This window comes from Alosa alosa, unplaced genomic scaffold (assembly GCF_017589495.1).
Source record: "Alosa alosa isolate M-15738 ecotype Scorff River unplaced genomic scaffold, AALO_Geno_1.1 AALO_1.0_unplaced_81, whole genome shotgun sequence".
Taxonomy (NCBI): domain Eukaryota; kingdom Metazoa; phylum Chordata; class Actinopteri; order Clupeiformes; family Clupeidae; genus Alosa; species Alosa alosa.
The window spans coordinates 1-15,000 of NW_025962995.1; the positions used below are offsets into that span (position 1 = coordinate 1).

General features: G+C 51.6%; 4 non-coding genes across 4 annotated transcripts in view; all 4 read left to right on the plus strand.

Annotated features, from left to right (window-relative positions):
• The first annotated feature begins 12,772 nt into the window (after positions 1-12,772).
• On the plus strand, positions 12,773-12,845 carry trnar-acg. The gene has a single exon. It is a non-coding gene; the product is annotated as a tRNA-Arg (tRNA).
• A 1,008-nt stretch (positions 12,846-13,853) lies between these two features.
• On the plus strand, positions 13,854-13,926 carry trnar-acg. Its single transcript has one exon. It is a non-coding gene; the product is annotated as a tRNA-Arg (tRNA).
• Positions 13,927-14,138: 212 nt separating this feature from the next.
• On the plus strand, positions 14,139-14,210 carry trnae-uuc. Its single transcript has one exon. It is a non-coding gene; the product is annotated as a tRNA-Glu (tRNA).
• A 723-nt stretch (positions 14,211-14,933) lies between these two features.
• Positions 14,934-15,000, plus strand: part of trnar-acg — a 74-nt gene continuing 7 nt past the window's right edge. The window contains exon 1 of the tRNA in view: positions 14,934-15,000. This exon is cut by the window's right edge and continues 7 nt beyond it. This is a non-coding gene — a tRNA (tRNA-Arg).

Here is a 15,000-nt window from a genome sequence, read left to right on the forward strand (position 1 = left end):
TGCTCTGTGACCAGCCTTTGACGAGTTTCTCGCTGGCTCCTCTGGGCACTCCTCGGCTGCAGTTTCCACTCCGTGCAGCGAGTTGTGGGTGCTGCTAATTTGCGAAAACACCAAACACCCGCCTGCGACCCACAGGCAATCCACAAATAATAGCAGCTGGCGTTTCCCTGCCTCTCGGCACGTATGCGTGTGAAAAGTTGGAGAGATGCTGAAGGCTGGGAAAAGCAGCTGAAAGAAGAACGCAGTTACATAAAAGCTGAAGGAGACAGTCTTTAGCCATGTGAAAGGGTATCAACAGGTGAAGAGAGCCCATACAGGTGGAGACAAACTGCACTGTTGAGGGGCAATGCCTTAGCCGAGGCTCTGGGAAAAAGAGCCACAGCGGGAAGAGCCGCGCTTCCCATACGGAAGTCGAACCGGGCACTTGGGTGGCTCAGGAATCTAACCGCTAGACCATATGGGAGGAGGCACTCTGCCACCGTCTTGTAGAAAAAGCAAGCGCGCATGCGTTTGTGCTGGACTGACGAGAAGTGTGACTGAGGTCGGGGCGACTGACTGGCACAGCGAGAGAGGACATGGAGCAAACTGAAGGCGCGGCAAATCTACTGACCAACAGAGGGCAGAAGGCCAGTGTGATCACTCAGTGACCTTGAGGTCAAGGGGCCGCTTCGAGCCAGCCAGGAGTGAACCTAGAATCTTCTGATCCGTGTAGTCAGGCAACGTTATCCATTGCGCCACTGGCCCTGACAGACCCAGCTGACTAACATGCGATCCAGTGTGTTTCCAGAGGCGATCTCGACAGCAGCTGCAGTGCGCGGAAACTGCATTCTTCCATTCTTCGAAGCCTCAAAAGAGATGAGCCGGTATGGCGAGGTCAGCTTTGCACACCCACTTTTCCCGGGCTCGGGGCAATAATCCAGAAATGTGCAAAAGCTGCGTGGGCGGACCGGGCAGGTTGCTCGGCCACAGCGCCAGAGTACTAACCACCCTATCACGATCACGACAACCACGGGCTGCGTGCTCTTCCGGCCACAGTGACTCCTCTCTCAGAGTCGTGCTCTGTGACCAGCCTTTGAGTTCGCTGGCTCCTCCTGAGCACTCCTCGTGCAGTTTCCTCCGTAAAGCGGTTGGCCAAATTGCTGCTGGTTGCGAAAACACCAAACACCCGCCTCGACCCACAGGCACCAATCCTGACCGCGCTGGCGTTTCCCTGCCTCTCGGCACACGTAATGGCGATGTGAAAGAGTTGGAGGGGCCGCGGGGGCTGGGAAAAGCAGCTGAAGAAGAGCACCGGTTGTAAAGCTGAAGGAGACAGTCTTTGTATGAAAAGGTGTCCAGCAGGTGAAAAGAGGCCATGCAGGTGGAGCAGACTGCTGCACTGTTGGGGGCAATGCCTTAAGCCGAGGGGCTCTACTGGAAAAGAGCCCACAGTGGCCGGAAGGCAGCGCTTCCCATGCAGTCGGGCCAGACGCCTGGGTGAGCAGGAGTCTAGCCGCTAGACCATATGGGAGGAGGCACTCTGCCACCCGTCTGTGAAAAGCAAAAGGCATGCGTTGCTGGACTGACAGTGTGACTGAGGTCGGGCGACTGGCTGGCTTTGACGAGGAGAGGACATGTAGACAGAGCTGAAGGCACGGCAAATCTACTGGCCAGCAGGGCGAAAGCCAGCGTGGCGGTCCTCCAGCCTTGAGGGTCAGATTTGCCGCTTGAGCCAGCCAAGTCGAACCTAGAATCTTCTGATCCGTAGTCAGGCAGCGTTATCCATTGCGCCCACTGGCTGTAGACCCAGCAGCTAGCATCGATCAGTGTGTTTCCAGAGGCGATCGACAGCAGCACGGTCATAGGCTGCCCCATTCTTCAAGCCTCAAAAAGAGATGAGCCGACATGAGGTCAGCTACACCCACTTTCCCGGGCTCGGGGCGTAATCAAGCTGTGCAAAAGCTGCCGTGGGCAGTTCGAACACGGGTTACTGCGGCCTGGCATGAGTACTAACCACTATCACGATCACGGCTAACCGGGCTCGTGCTCTTCAAACCACAATAAAGCTCCTCTCTCAGGTCGCCTGTGACCATGCTGGCGAGTTTCATGGCTCCTCTGAGCACTCCTCGGCTGCAGTTTCCACTCCAATAAGCGAGTTGGTAGGTGCTGCAATTGCAGAAAACTGGCTACCTGACCCACAGGCACCAATCCACAAATGGCCCAGCGGCTGGTTTCCCTGCCTCTCGGCACATATGCGATATTGAAAGTTGGAGAGATGCAGGGCAAGGCTAACTGAAAGAAAGGGCACGGTTGTAAAAGCAGAGGAGACAGTCTTTAGCCATGTGAAAGGTGTCAGGTGAAAGAGGCCCATGCAGGTGGAACAGACTGCACTGTTGAGGCAATGCCTTAAGCCGAGGCTCTGGGAAAAGAGCCCACAGTGGCCAGAGGCAAGCGCTTCCCATACGAGAATCGAACCCGGGACACTGGGGTGAAAACAGGAATCCTAACCCACAGTTCACCGTGCCATTCTAAAGAAAAATTACAGAATTATAATAGAGCTATTGAATGGAGGAGGACACTTCTCTAAGGTATTGCTGAAACAGTAGAAACTCTAGGGTGTTGTTCTACCATTGATAGGCTATTGCATGTACCTTTGACACTCAATTGAGCATACTCTCTAAGATGCAGAAATTTGCAGAACTGTAAAACAAAGTCATTTCTACTCAGAGGCTATTGGTAACTTTAAATGTATATGTTTGATAGTACACCCAAGTAGCCCCAAAATTAGTCCTTGCTTTATTACTCAATCTAGCTTGGTAATTAACTCAAACGACTCTTTAACATATATTTTAGATCCAATCCTACCATTCCTCAAAAAAGTATATGAAACAGCTCCTTTTTCTCAAGGTACCTCATTGAGAAACAATTTCTTCCAACTGCTTTAAAACCCTGTTGGCAAACCTTTGTAAAGTCAAAACTTGACCATACCAATCTGAGCAACTACAGGCCTATATCAAATCTATCGTTTTGAGCAAAGTACTTGAAAAATTGTTGCAATCAATTAAATACAACCTCAACGAAAACAGTATCCTTGAAAATTCCAGTGGGTTTTAGATCAAATCACAGCACAGAAAGCGTCTAGTAAGATAGTCAATGATCTCAGACTAGCTACCGTGAAACAAATCTCGTCTGTCTTCTGGATTTGAGTGCATTTGGCACATTGATCATAGCATCCCTAATTCCGCCTTACGAAGTGGGTGAGTCTCTCTGATAATGCTCTAGCTGGACAACCCATTACTGAAGATTTTATATCAGTCTAGGAGATCATGTATCTGAAAAACATGACTTGCCTTTGGTGTGTGGGGAGCTGCTGTGGTCCCCTGCTATTTTTTCTCTATATATGCCCATTGGGAGGCATCATAAGTCAGCATAATGTAAACTTCCACAGCTCACATGAATGATACCCAATTGTATCTTTTCTGTGGAGCCAACTAACTAGATGGCCTTTGCTCCCTCTCACCATACTAACCTCCATTAATCGTGGATGAGCAAAACTTTTGAAAACTAAATATTGACAAAACAGAGGTACTGGTTGGACCAAAACTAAAGATATTATTCTTAGTAATCTGGGAACTTGGCACCAGGTCAAACCAAAAGCCAACAGCCTCGGTGTCATCTTAGATGCGAAGTTAAGTTTTAAGCCCCATATCAGTAAAGTACTCGAACCTTCTTCCACTTGAGAAACTGTGCCAAGTCTTGACCTTTTAACTCAACAAGTGCTGAAAAAGCTAATTCCGCCTTTATCACTGGCAAGTTAGACTACTGCAATACACTTTTCCACTGTCTTCCAAAAACATCTAAAGAAATTGGCACTTTCATACAGAACTCTAAAGCTGAACTTAACTAAGACTAGAAGAGAACACATCACCCTAGCATTAACAGACACTGGCTCCTATTTCCTATAGAATTGATTTTAAGGTTATGTTAATTACTTACAAAGCTCTAGATAGCACCAACACCTTCATATATCTCTGAGCTTTGTATCTTATCAACCACAAAAGGAAACTTAGATCATCCAATTCTAATCTTTTAATAAAACAAAGTGCTCCACAAACAAGTGGAGAAGCTGCGTTTATCCATTATGCCCCAACTATGGAACACCTGCCTCTGCCCATCAACGGGCGAGTTCAGTAAATATTTTTAAAAAGATCTGAAAACATACCTGTACAGGAAGCTTTTAGTTAACTCATCTTATCCTGTAGACTACATTTTCAGTTATTCTACATCTGCTACCAATGGGCGCAGCCAATGAGAAGCGGATGGGCTCCCCTATTAAGTCAGAGTTCTGCTCAAAGGTTTCTTCCCTGGAATATGGGAGTTTTCTTGCCACAGTTGCCATATAGGCGTGCTTGTAGAAATTAAGAGGTTAAGGCTGCCAGTCTTATGGCGTAATTTCTATATTTTGATATGTTGCTGAGTATAACTTTCGTAGCAAAGAAAAGTGATTGATATTAGCAATGACTATTATTGTGTACATCTTTCAAATGTAACACTGAGCTGTCTGTGTATGAAAGGTGCTACAAATAAAGCTTATTATTATTATTTATTATAACAGACCATAAGGAGGCACTCTGCCACCGTCTTGTAGAAAAGCAAAAGCATGCGTTTGTGCTGGACAGCCTGGCGGTGTGACTGAGGTCCGGGGCGACTGACTGGCTTTTGTGAGAGAGGACATGTAGACAAACTGAAAGCGCGCCGTCTACTGGCCAGCAGGGCGAAGGTAGCGTGGCGGGTCCTCGGCCCGGGGTCAAAGACGCGCCGCGAGGCCAGCCAGGAGTCGACCTAGAATCTTCGATCCGTAGTGAGCCCGTTGTCATTGCCACTGGCTGACAGACAGCTGACTAGCATCGATCAGTGTGTTTCCAGGGCGATCGACGGCAACACGGTGCGCGAAACTGCATTCTTCCACATTCTTCGAAGCCTCAAAAGAGATGAGCCGACATGGCGAGGTCAGCACACCCGCTTTCCGGGCTGGGGCAATAATCGAAATGTGCAAAAGCTGCGGCAGTTGAACCGGGTTGCCTGGCCCTGGCGCAGAGTACTGCCACTACTCGATCACGGCTAACCACGAACTGCGTGCTCTTCGGCCACAATAAACTCCTCTCTCAGAGTGCGTGCTCTGTGACCAGCCTTTAGCAGTTTCTCGCTGGCTCCTCTGAGCACTCCTCGGCTGCAGTTTCCTCCGTAAGCAGTTGTGAGTGCTGCTAATTTGAAAACACCAAACACCATACCGACCAGGCACCAATCCACAAATGGCCAAGCGCTGGCGTTTCCCTGCCTCTCGGCACATGTGTGATGTGAAAGAGTTGGAGAGATGCTGGGCTGGGAAAAGCAGCTGAGGGCACAGTTGCCATGAAGCTGAAGGAGACAGTCACCCCAGCCATGTGAAGGTGTCCTTGAGGTGAGAGAGCCCATGCAGGTGGAGACAGACTGCACTGTTGGGGGCAATGCCTTAAGCCGAGGCTCTACTGGAAAGAGCCCACAGTGGCGGAAAGGCAGCGCTTCCCATGCAGAGTCGAACCCGGGCGCCTGGGTGAAAACCAGGAATCTGCGCTAGACCATATGGGAGGCACTCTGCCACCGTCTTGTGAAAAGCAAAGCGGCGCATGCGTTTGTGCTGGACTAACACGAGTGTGACTGGGAGTCCGGGGAAGCTGACTATTTGGCTTTTGACGAGGACATGTATGAATGAAACTGAAGGCGGCAAATCTACTGGCCAACATGAGGCAGAAGGTAGCGTGGCGATTCCTCCGGTAGCGGTCAAAGTGCCGCCGAGCCAGCCAGAATTGAACCGATCTTCTGATCCGTGGTCAGGCCGCGTTATCCATTATACTAGCTGGCAGACCCAGCGTAGCATGCGATCAGTGTGTTTCAAGGCGATGCGACAGCAACACGGTCACTGAGCTGCATTCTTCCATTCTTCGGCCTCAAAAGAGATGAGCCGACATGGCGGTCAACTGCACACCACTTTTCCCGGGCTGGGGCAATAATCAAATGTGCAAAAAGCTGCGTGGGCAGTTCGAACCGGGAGTTGCTGCGGCCACAGCGCGATACTAACCACTATCGATCCGGCTAACCCGCAGACTGCGTGCTCTTCGGCCACAGTAAGCTCCTCTCAAGTGCGTGCTCTGTGACCAGCCTTTGTGAGTTTCTGCGCTGGCTCCTCTGAGCACTCCTCGGCTGCAATTTCCACTCCATTAAGCGAGTTGTGGGTGCTGCTAATTTACGAAAACACCAAACACCCGCCTCGACCCACAGGCACCAATCCACAAATATTACTTGTGGCGTTTCCTCTCGCTGTGTCGTGTGAAAGTTGGAGATGCTGAGGGCTGGGAAAAGCAGCTGAAGAAGAGCCACGGTTAAAAGCTGGAAGGAGACAGTCTTTAGCCATGTAGTGTCCAGCAGGTGAGGAGAGGCCATACAGGTGGAGACAGACTGCTGTTGAGGCAATGCCATGGGCAGGGGCTCTACTGGGAAAGAGCCCCAGTGGCGGGAAGGCAGCGCTTTGCAGGGAGTCGAACCCGGGCCGCCTGGGTGGTGGGAATCCTAACCCGCTAGACCATATGGGAGGCACTCTGCCACCGTCTTGTAGAAAAGCAAAAGCGCGCATGCGTTGTACTGGACTGACCGCAGTGTGACTGAGGTCCGGGCGACTGACTGGCTTTTGGCGAGAGGACATGTAGACAAACTGAAGGCAGCCGTCTACTGGCCAGAAGGGCGAAGGCCAGCGTGGCGGTCCTCGGCGGCGAGGTCAAAGTTGCCTTGAGCCAGCCAGAATCCAGTTCTAGAATCTTTGATCCGTAGTCAGGCCAGCGTTATCCATTGCGCCACTAGCTGGCAGACCAGCTGACTATCACGATCCAGTGTGTTTTTGGGAGCGATGCGACAGCAACACGGTCATAGGCTGCATTGTTCATTCTTCCGGCCTCAAAGAGATGAGCCGACATGAGGTCCAGCTACACCACTTTTCCCGGGCTTAAAGGCAATAATCCGAAATGTGCAAAGCTGCGGTGGCCGGTTCGAGCGGGGTTGCTGCGGCCTGGCGAGTACTTTAACCACTATATAATCGGCTAACCACGGGCCGTGCTCGGCCACAGTAAAGCTCACTCAGAGTGGGTGCTCTGTGACCAGCCGCTGACGAGTTTCGCTGGCTCCTCTAGGCACTCCTCGGCTGCAGTTTCCTCCGTAAACAGGTTGTAGGTGCTACTAATTTGCGAAAACCTGGCTTCGCCTCGACCCGGGCACCAATCACAAATATTAGCGCTGTTTCCCTCTCGGCACATGTGCGTGTGAGAGTTGGAGATGCTGAGAGAGGCTGGGAAAAGCAGCTGAAGAAGGGCAGTTCATAAGCTGAAGGCAGTCTTTAGCTGTGTGAAGGTGTCGCTTGGGTGAGGAGAGCCATGTGCAGGTGGGGACAGACTGCACTGTTGGGGGCAATGCCTTAAGCCGAGGCTCTACTGGGAAAAGAGCCACAGTGAGGAAGGCCGCGCTTCCCATGCAGAGTCGAGCCGGGCCGCCTGGGTGAGCAGAATCCTAACGCTAAGACCATGGGAGGCACTCTGCCACCGTCTTGTAGAAAAGCAAGGCGGCGCGTGCGTTTGTGCTGGACGACTGCAGTGTGACTGAGGTCCGGGCGACTGACTGGTTTCACCAGGCGGCCGGGTTCATCCCAGTATGGGGCCTTTGCCTTCAATCACTGTGGGCTCTTTCCCAGTAGAGCCTCAACCCAAACATTACCCCAACAGTGATCATCTCCACCACCATGGGCTCTCCTTCTGCTGGACACCCCTTTCACAACTAAGACTGTCTCCAGCTTGCGAACCGTGCCTTATTATTTCTTTCTGTGTAGCATCTCAACTCTCACACACACATGTGCCGAGGCAAAACGTCAATTTATTGTTTATTGGATTGGTGCCTGTGGTCCAGGCGGGTGTTGTGTTTCTACAAGTGCTTGGCACCACAACTCGTTTACAGGTGGAAACTGCAGCCGAGTGCTCAGAGGAATGGCAGTAAAGGCGGTGCAAGGCACCTCTGAGGAGAGAGGAGCTTTTACTGTGGCGGAGGCACAGAGCCCGTGGTTATGCATGATAGTATGATGGTTAGTACTCTGCGTTGTGTACAGCAACCCAGTTCGAATCCGGGTCACGGCAGCTTTTGCACATTTCTGGATTGTGCTGAGCGGGAAAAGTGGTGTGCAATGGACCTCACCATCAACTCGCTCCCCAGGCTTCGAAAATGGAATGCAGCTCTGCTGTCTTCGCTATCTCTGAAACGCGATCACGTAACTGGTCGCGGCTGGTCTGTCGAGGCAGTGGCGCAATGAATGGCGTCTGACTGCGGTCAGAAGATTCTGGGTCGACCACCAGCTGACGGCAGGCCCGGCGCGGGAGGACACCGCGCTGACGCTCTGCCTGGCTGCGGCGGTATGGTTGCCGGCGGGCCTTCATTGTCCTGTCCTGGGTCGAGAAGCCGGTCGGTTCAGTCACCGCCATGATGATCAACGCAGCATCGCGGCGCTGCACAGGGCAGGTGGCGGTCACTCATGTTGGGCAGGAACTGGTTTGCAGGCGACCGGTGACTCCGGTATGAGCGGCACTTCACTGTTTCTTTCCCAGTGGTACCGACAGGCGTGCCCAACAGTGCTCACCATGTCTCACTTCTGCTGCGCTGCTACATGGCTAAGGCATCGCTGCCAGGCCGTTTCCTCATGCTTTCAACCCTCTCAACTCTTTCCTGCTGCCTGTGTGAGAACAGGCACGTTGGTTAACCGACCATTAATGCTGGCGGCTGTTCTGGGTCAGCAACCTGGCTCGTTGGGTGGGCTTTCGGCCAGCTCGGAGAATGAAGAAATATCAGGCGGAATGCGACTGCGCGCTGAGGCTGTGACCGGAAGAGCACTGACCAAATGGCGATGTGGTGTGCGTTGTGACATGGCTGGCCGGTTAATCGACTGCGGTGTGCGGTCTGGCGCCTCGCCATCGCTCATCTGCAGGCCGGAGGTGGAAGAATGCAGCTCTGCGCCGCCTCTGGGCTGATGCTGTCTTCGGCTGGTCTCGGGGCCAGTGGCAATGTGGCGGTCTGACTGCGGATCGGCCGACAGCGACCCAGCCGGGGCCACCACGCTGACGCTACCGCGCAGCTGTGGGTACGTGACTGGTTGTATGTCTCTCGTCAAAAACTCAGTCGGCTCCCGGACCTCGATGCAATAATCGGTATAACTGTATCTTCTTTCTACAAAACGAAATACTCCTCCCATATCCTGGTGATTGAGGTTTCACCCAGGCTTGGATTGGAGCTCGGTGTAGAGGCAGCTTTTGCCTTCCCGTCCTCGGGCTCTTTCCCGAGTAGGGCCCTCGACCCAGGCATTGCCCCAACCGAGTGCAGTCTATGCTCCACCTGCATGAGTCTCCTTCACCTGTGGACTTTTCACATGACAAAGACTGTCTCATTCAGCTTTGCCCGGACCGTGCCCAGCCTATTCAGCTGCTTTTCCCCGGCCTTGGCATCTCTCTCAGCTCTTTCACACATGTGTGCGGGGGGGTGAGGGGCGTCAGTGGTTTGGCCGTTTGTGGATTGATACCATCAGGCGAATGTGTTTCTGCAATTAACAGCACCCACAACTCGTTCTGGAGTGTTCTGGCCGAAAAATTGCTCAAGCCAGCGGCGTGAGCAGTGCGACACGCGCTCGGAGGGCTTTACTGTGACGTGCGCGGCCGTGATTAGCGATGATCATGTTAGTACTCTGCGTTGTGGCCTGTAGCCGATCCAGCCAGTCACGGCAGCTGCACATTCAGTTATTACCAACCGAAAAAAATGGTGTTCTAACTGGACCTCGCCGTAATCTCTTTGGGGCGGGCGGAGAATGCGTGCGCACCGTTCATCCGTCTGGTGATGGCATGTGGTCGGCTGGTCTGTCCAGCCAGTGTGTTGTGGGCTGGTCCAGACTGGGTCCGGGCACCACAGCTGGCTGGCGGCGCTTGGCGGGCTGCTGTGTGGGCAGTGTCTCGTCAACAGTCGTCATGACTCAATCGTGTCGTCCTTTGTGCCTCGGTTTATAATAATAATAATAAAGAAACTGTTTGTACTTTTTCATACACAGATGCCCGTCAAGGTGCTTTACGTTGAAACATGTAACACAATAATAGTCAGTCGAGTTATTATCAATCTTTTCTTTTGCTGTTTGTATTATGCTCAGCAACATATCAAAATATGAAAATTACGTCGTAAGACTGTGTGTAACCTCACCCCACAAGCCGCCATATAGCTGTGGCGAGGAAAACTCCCATATTCGGAAGGCAGGCAGAGACCTGACTTAATGAGGAGCCATCCGCTTCTGGCTGGCTGCGCCTCAATAATGTGAGATGTGAATAATCTGAAAATGTAGTCTGGGATAAGATGAGTTAACTAAAAAGCTTTCCTGTACAGGTATATTTTCAGATCTTTAAATATTTACTGAACGCCTGCTTGATGTACAGAGGCAGGGTGTTCCATGGTTGAGGCATAATGGATAGCACTTGGCTTCTCCACTTTGTTTGTAGAACACTTTGGGTGATTAAAGATTAGAATTGGATGATCAGTTTTCCTTTGTGGTTGATACGTGTAAGCTCAGAGATATATGAAGGTGCTATGCCATTCAGAGCTTTGTAAGTGAGTAGCATAACCTTAAAATCAATTCTATAGAAATAGAGAACCGGTGCAGTTCAGCCAACACAGGGTGATGTGTTCTCTCTTCTTGTCTTAGTTAAAGAATCTGGCCATGAGTTCTGTATAGTGCCAATTTCTTTAGATGTTTTGGGAAGACCAGTGAAAAGTGCATTGCAGTGATCTAACCTACTAGTGATAAAGGCGTGGTGGCTTTCTGCATCTTGTTGAGTTAAAGGGCCGCACTTTGTGTGGTTTCTCGGAAATAGGCTGTCTGAGTAACTACTGATATGGGGCTTAAAACTTAACTCTGCATCTAAGGCCTTTGAGGCTTATTGCTGGTTTGACCTGGTGTGCCAAAGTTCCCAGATTACTAAGAATAATATCTAAACTAGTTTTGGTCCAACCAAGTACCTCTGTTTTGTCATCATTTAGTTTCAAAAGTTTTTGCTCATCCACTGATTAATGGAGTTAGGCATGCAGTGAGGGAGCAAAGGCCATCTAGGTTAGTTGGCTCTGAAAGATACAGTGGGTATCATCTATGACTGTGGAAGTTTACATTATACGACTTATGACGTTTCCCAATGGGGCATATACTTAAATAGCAGGGGTTGAGCTCCTAGGCCCACGCAAAAGGCAAGTCATGTTTTCAGATACATGATCTCTAGACTGACACAAAATCTCACCAGTAATATGGGTTTGAAACAGTTTAGAGCATTATCAGAGACCCACACTTTGCAGGCGGTGAATTAGGATGCTATGATCAATGGTGTCAAATCGCACTCAAATCCAGAAGAATGAGTTGAGACTTTGTTTGAGTCGGTGTGTCTGAGATCATTGACTATCTTTTACTAGAGCCATTTTCTGCTGTGTTGATCTAAAACCTGATTGAATTTTTCGGATACTGTTTTAGATTGAGGAAAATTGTTTAACTGATTGCAAACAACTTTTCAAGTGCTGCTCCAGCGATAGATTTGATATATGAGCCTGTAGTTGCTCAGATTGGTATGGTCAAGTTTTGACTTTTTAAATAAAGGTTTCTAACAGCGGTTTAAAAGCAGTTGGAAATATACCTGTTTCTAATGAATTATTTATTACCTTGAAAAGGGCTAAGCCTTCATAACTTTTTGAGGAATGTAGTAGGGTTGGATCTAAACACATGTTGAAGAAACCGGTTTGAGTTATAATTTTCAAGCTCAGATTGAGTAATAATTTTAAAGGACCTTAATTTGGGGGGCTGTTTTGGGTGTACTATCAAACTATTACTTGTGTTACCAATAGCCTCCCTTATAGAAATGACTTGTTTTGAAGAAGTCTGCACTGGTTTTCACCCAGGCGGCCCGGGTTCGACTCCCGGTATGGGAAGCGCTTTTGCCTTCCCGTCACTGTGGGCTCTTTCCCAGTAGAGCCCTCGGCTTAAGGCATTGCCCCCCAACAGTGCAGTCTGTCTCCACCTGCATGGGCTCTCCTTCACCTGCTGGACACCTTTCACATGGCTAAAGACTGTCTCCTTCAGCTTTGCGAACCGTGCCCTTCTTCAGCTGCTTTTCCCAGCCTTCAGCATCTCTCCAACTCTTTCACACGCACATGTGTGCCGAGAGGCAGGGAAACGTCAGCGTTTGGCCATTTGTGGATTGGTGCCTGTGGGTCGAGGCGGGTGTTTGGTGTTTTCTGCAAATTAGCAGCACCCACAACTCGTTTACGGAGTGGAAACTGCAGCCGAGGAGTGCTCAGAGGAGCCAGCGAGAAACTCGTCAAAGGCTGGTCACAGAGCACGCACTCTGAGAGAGGAGCTTTACTGTGGCCGGAAGAGCACGCAGCCCGTGGTTAGCCGTGATCGTATAGTGGTTAGTACTCTGTGGTTGCAGCAACAACCCGGTTCGAATCCGGGTCACGGCAGCTTTTGCACATTTCTGGATTATTGCCCCCGAGCCCGGGAAAAAGTGGGTGTGCAAAGCTGGACCTCGCCATGTCGGCTCATCTCTCTTTTTGAGGCTTCGGAAGAATGGAAGAATGCAGCTCTGCGCACCGTGCTGCTGTCGCATCGTCTCTGGAAACACACTGATCGCATGCTAGTCAGCTGGGTCTGTCAGGGCCAGTGGCGCAATGGATAACGCGTCTGACTACGGATCAGAAGATTCTAGGTTCGACTCCTGGCTGGCTCGGCGGCAACTTTTGACCCCGCGCCGGGAGGACCGCCACGCTGGCCTTCTGCCCTCTGCTGGCCAGTAGATTTGCCGCGGCCTTCAGTTTGTCTACATGTCCTCTCTCGTCAAAAGCCAGTCAGTCGCTCCCGGACCTCAGTCACACTCGTGTCAGTCCAGCACAAACGCATGCGCGCCTTTGCTTTTCTACAAGACGGTGGCAGAGTGCCTCCTCCCATATGGTCTAGCGGTTAGGATTCCTGGTTTTCACCCAGGCGGCCCGGGTTCGACTCGGTATGGGAAGCGCTTTTGCCTTCCCCGTCACTGTGGGCTCTTTCCCAGTAGAGCCCTCGGCTTAAGGCATTGCCCCCCAACAGTGCAGTCTGTCTCCACCTGCATGGGCTCTCCTTCACCTGCTGGACACCTTTCACATGGCTAAAGACTGTCTCCTTCAGCTTTGCGAACCGTGCCCTTCTTCAGCTGCTTTTCCCAGCCTTCAGCATCTCTCCAACTCTTTCACACGCACATGTGTGCCGAGAGGCAGGGAAACGTCAGCGTTTGGCCATTTGTGGATTGGTGCCTGTGGGTCGAGGCGGGTGTTTGGTGTTTTCTGCAAATTAGCAGCACCCACAACTTCGTTCTGGTGGAAACTGCAGCCGAGGAGTGCTCAGAGGAGCCAGCGAGAAACTCGTCAAAGGCTGGTCACAGAGCACGCACTCTGAGAGAGGAGCTTTACTGTGGCCGGAAGAGCACGCAGCCCGTGGTTAGCCGTGATCGTATAGTGGTTAGTACTCTGCGTTGGCCGCAGCAACCCCGGTTCGAATCCGGGTCACGGCAGCTTTTGCACATTTCTGGATTATTGCCCCGAGCCCGGGAAAAAGTGGGTGTGCAAAGCTGGACCTCGCCATGTCGGCTCATCTCTCTTTTTGAGGCTTCGGAAGAATGGAAGAATGCAGCTCTGCGCACCGTGCTGCTGTCGCATCGTCTCTGGAAACACACTGATCGCATGCTAGTCAGCTGGGTCTGTCAGGGCCAGTGGCGCAATGGATAACGCGTCTGACTACGGATCAGAAGATTCTAGGTTCGACTCCTGGCTGGCTCGGCGGCAACTTTTGACCCCGCGCCGGGAGGACCGCCACGCTGGCCTTCTGCCCTCTGCTGGCCAGTAGATTTGCCGCGGCCTTCAGTTTGTCTACATGTCCTCTCTCGTCAAAAGCCAGTCAGTCGCTCCCGGACCTCAGTCACACTCGTGTCAGTCCAGCACAAACGCATGCGCGCCTTTGCTTTTCTACAAGACGGTGGCAGAGTGCCTCCTCCCATATGGTCTAGCGGTTAGGATTCCTGGTTTTCACCCAGGCGGCCCGGGTTCGACTCCCGGTATGGGAAGCGCTTTTGCCTTCCCGTCACTGTGGGCTCTTTCCCAGTAGAGCCCTCGGCTTAAGGCATTGCCCCCCAACAGTGCAGTCTGTCTCCACCTGCATGGGCTCTCCTTCACCTGCTGGACACCTTTCACATGGCTAAAGACTGTCTCCTTCAGCTTTGCGAACCGTGCCCTTCTTCAGCTGCTTTTCCCAGCCTTCAGCATCTCTCCAACTCTTTCACACGCACATGTGTGCCGAGAGGCAGGGAAACGTCAGCGTTTGGCCATTTGTGGATTGGTGCCTGTGGGTCGAGGCGGGTGTTTGGTGTTTTCTGCAAATTAGCAGCACCCACAACTCGTTTACGGAGTGGAAACTGCAGCCGAGGAGTGCTCAGAGGAGCCAGCGAGAAACTCGTCAAAGGCTGGTCACAGAGCACGCGACTCTGAGAGAGGAGCTTTACTGTGGCGGAAGAGCACGCAGCCCGTGGTTAGCCGTGATCGTATAGTGGTTAGTACTCTGCGTTGTGGCGCAGCAACCCGGTTGAATCGGGTCACGGCAGCTTTTGCACATTTCTGGATTATTGCCCCGAGCCGGGAAAAAGTGGGTGTGCAAAGCTGGACCTCGCCATGTCGGCTCATCTCTCTTTTGAGGCTTCGAAGAATGGAAGAATGCAGCTCTGCGCACCGTGCTGCTGTCGCGATCGTCTCTGGAAACACACTGATCGCATGCTAGTCAGCTGGGTCTGTCAGGGCCAGTGGCGCAATGGATACGCGCGTCTGACTACGGATCAGAAGATTCTAGGTTCGACTCCTGGC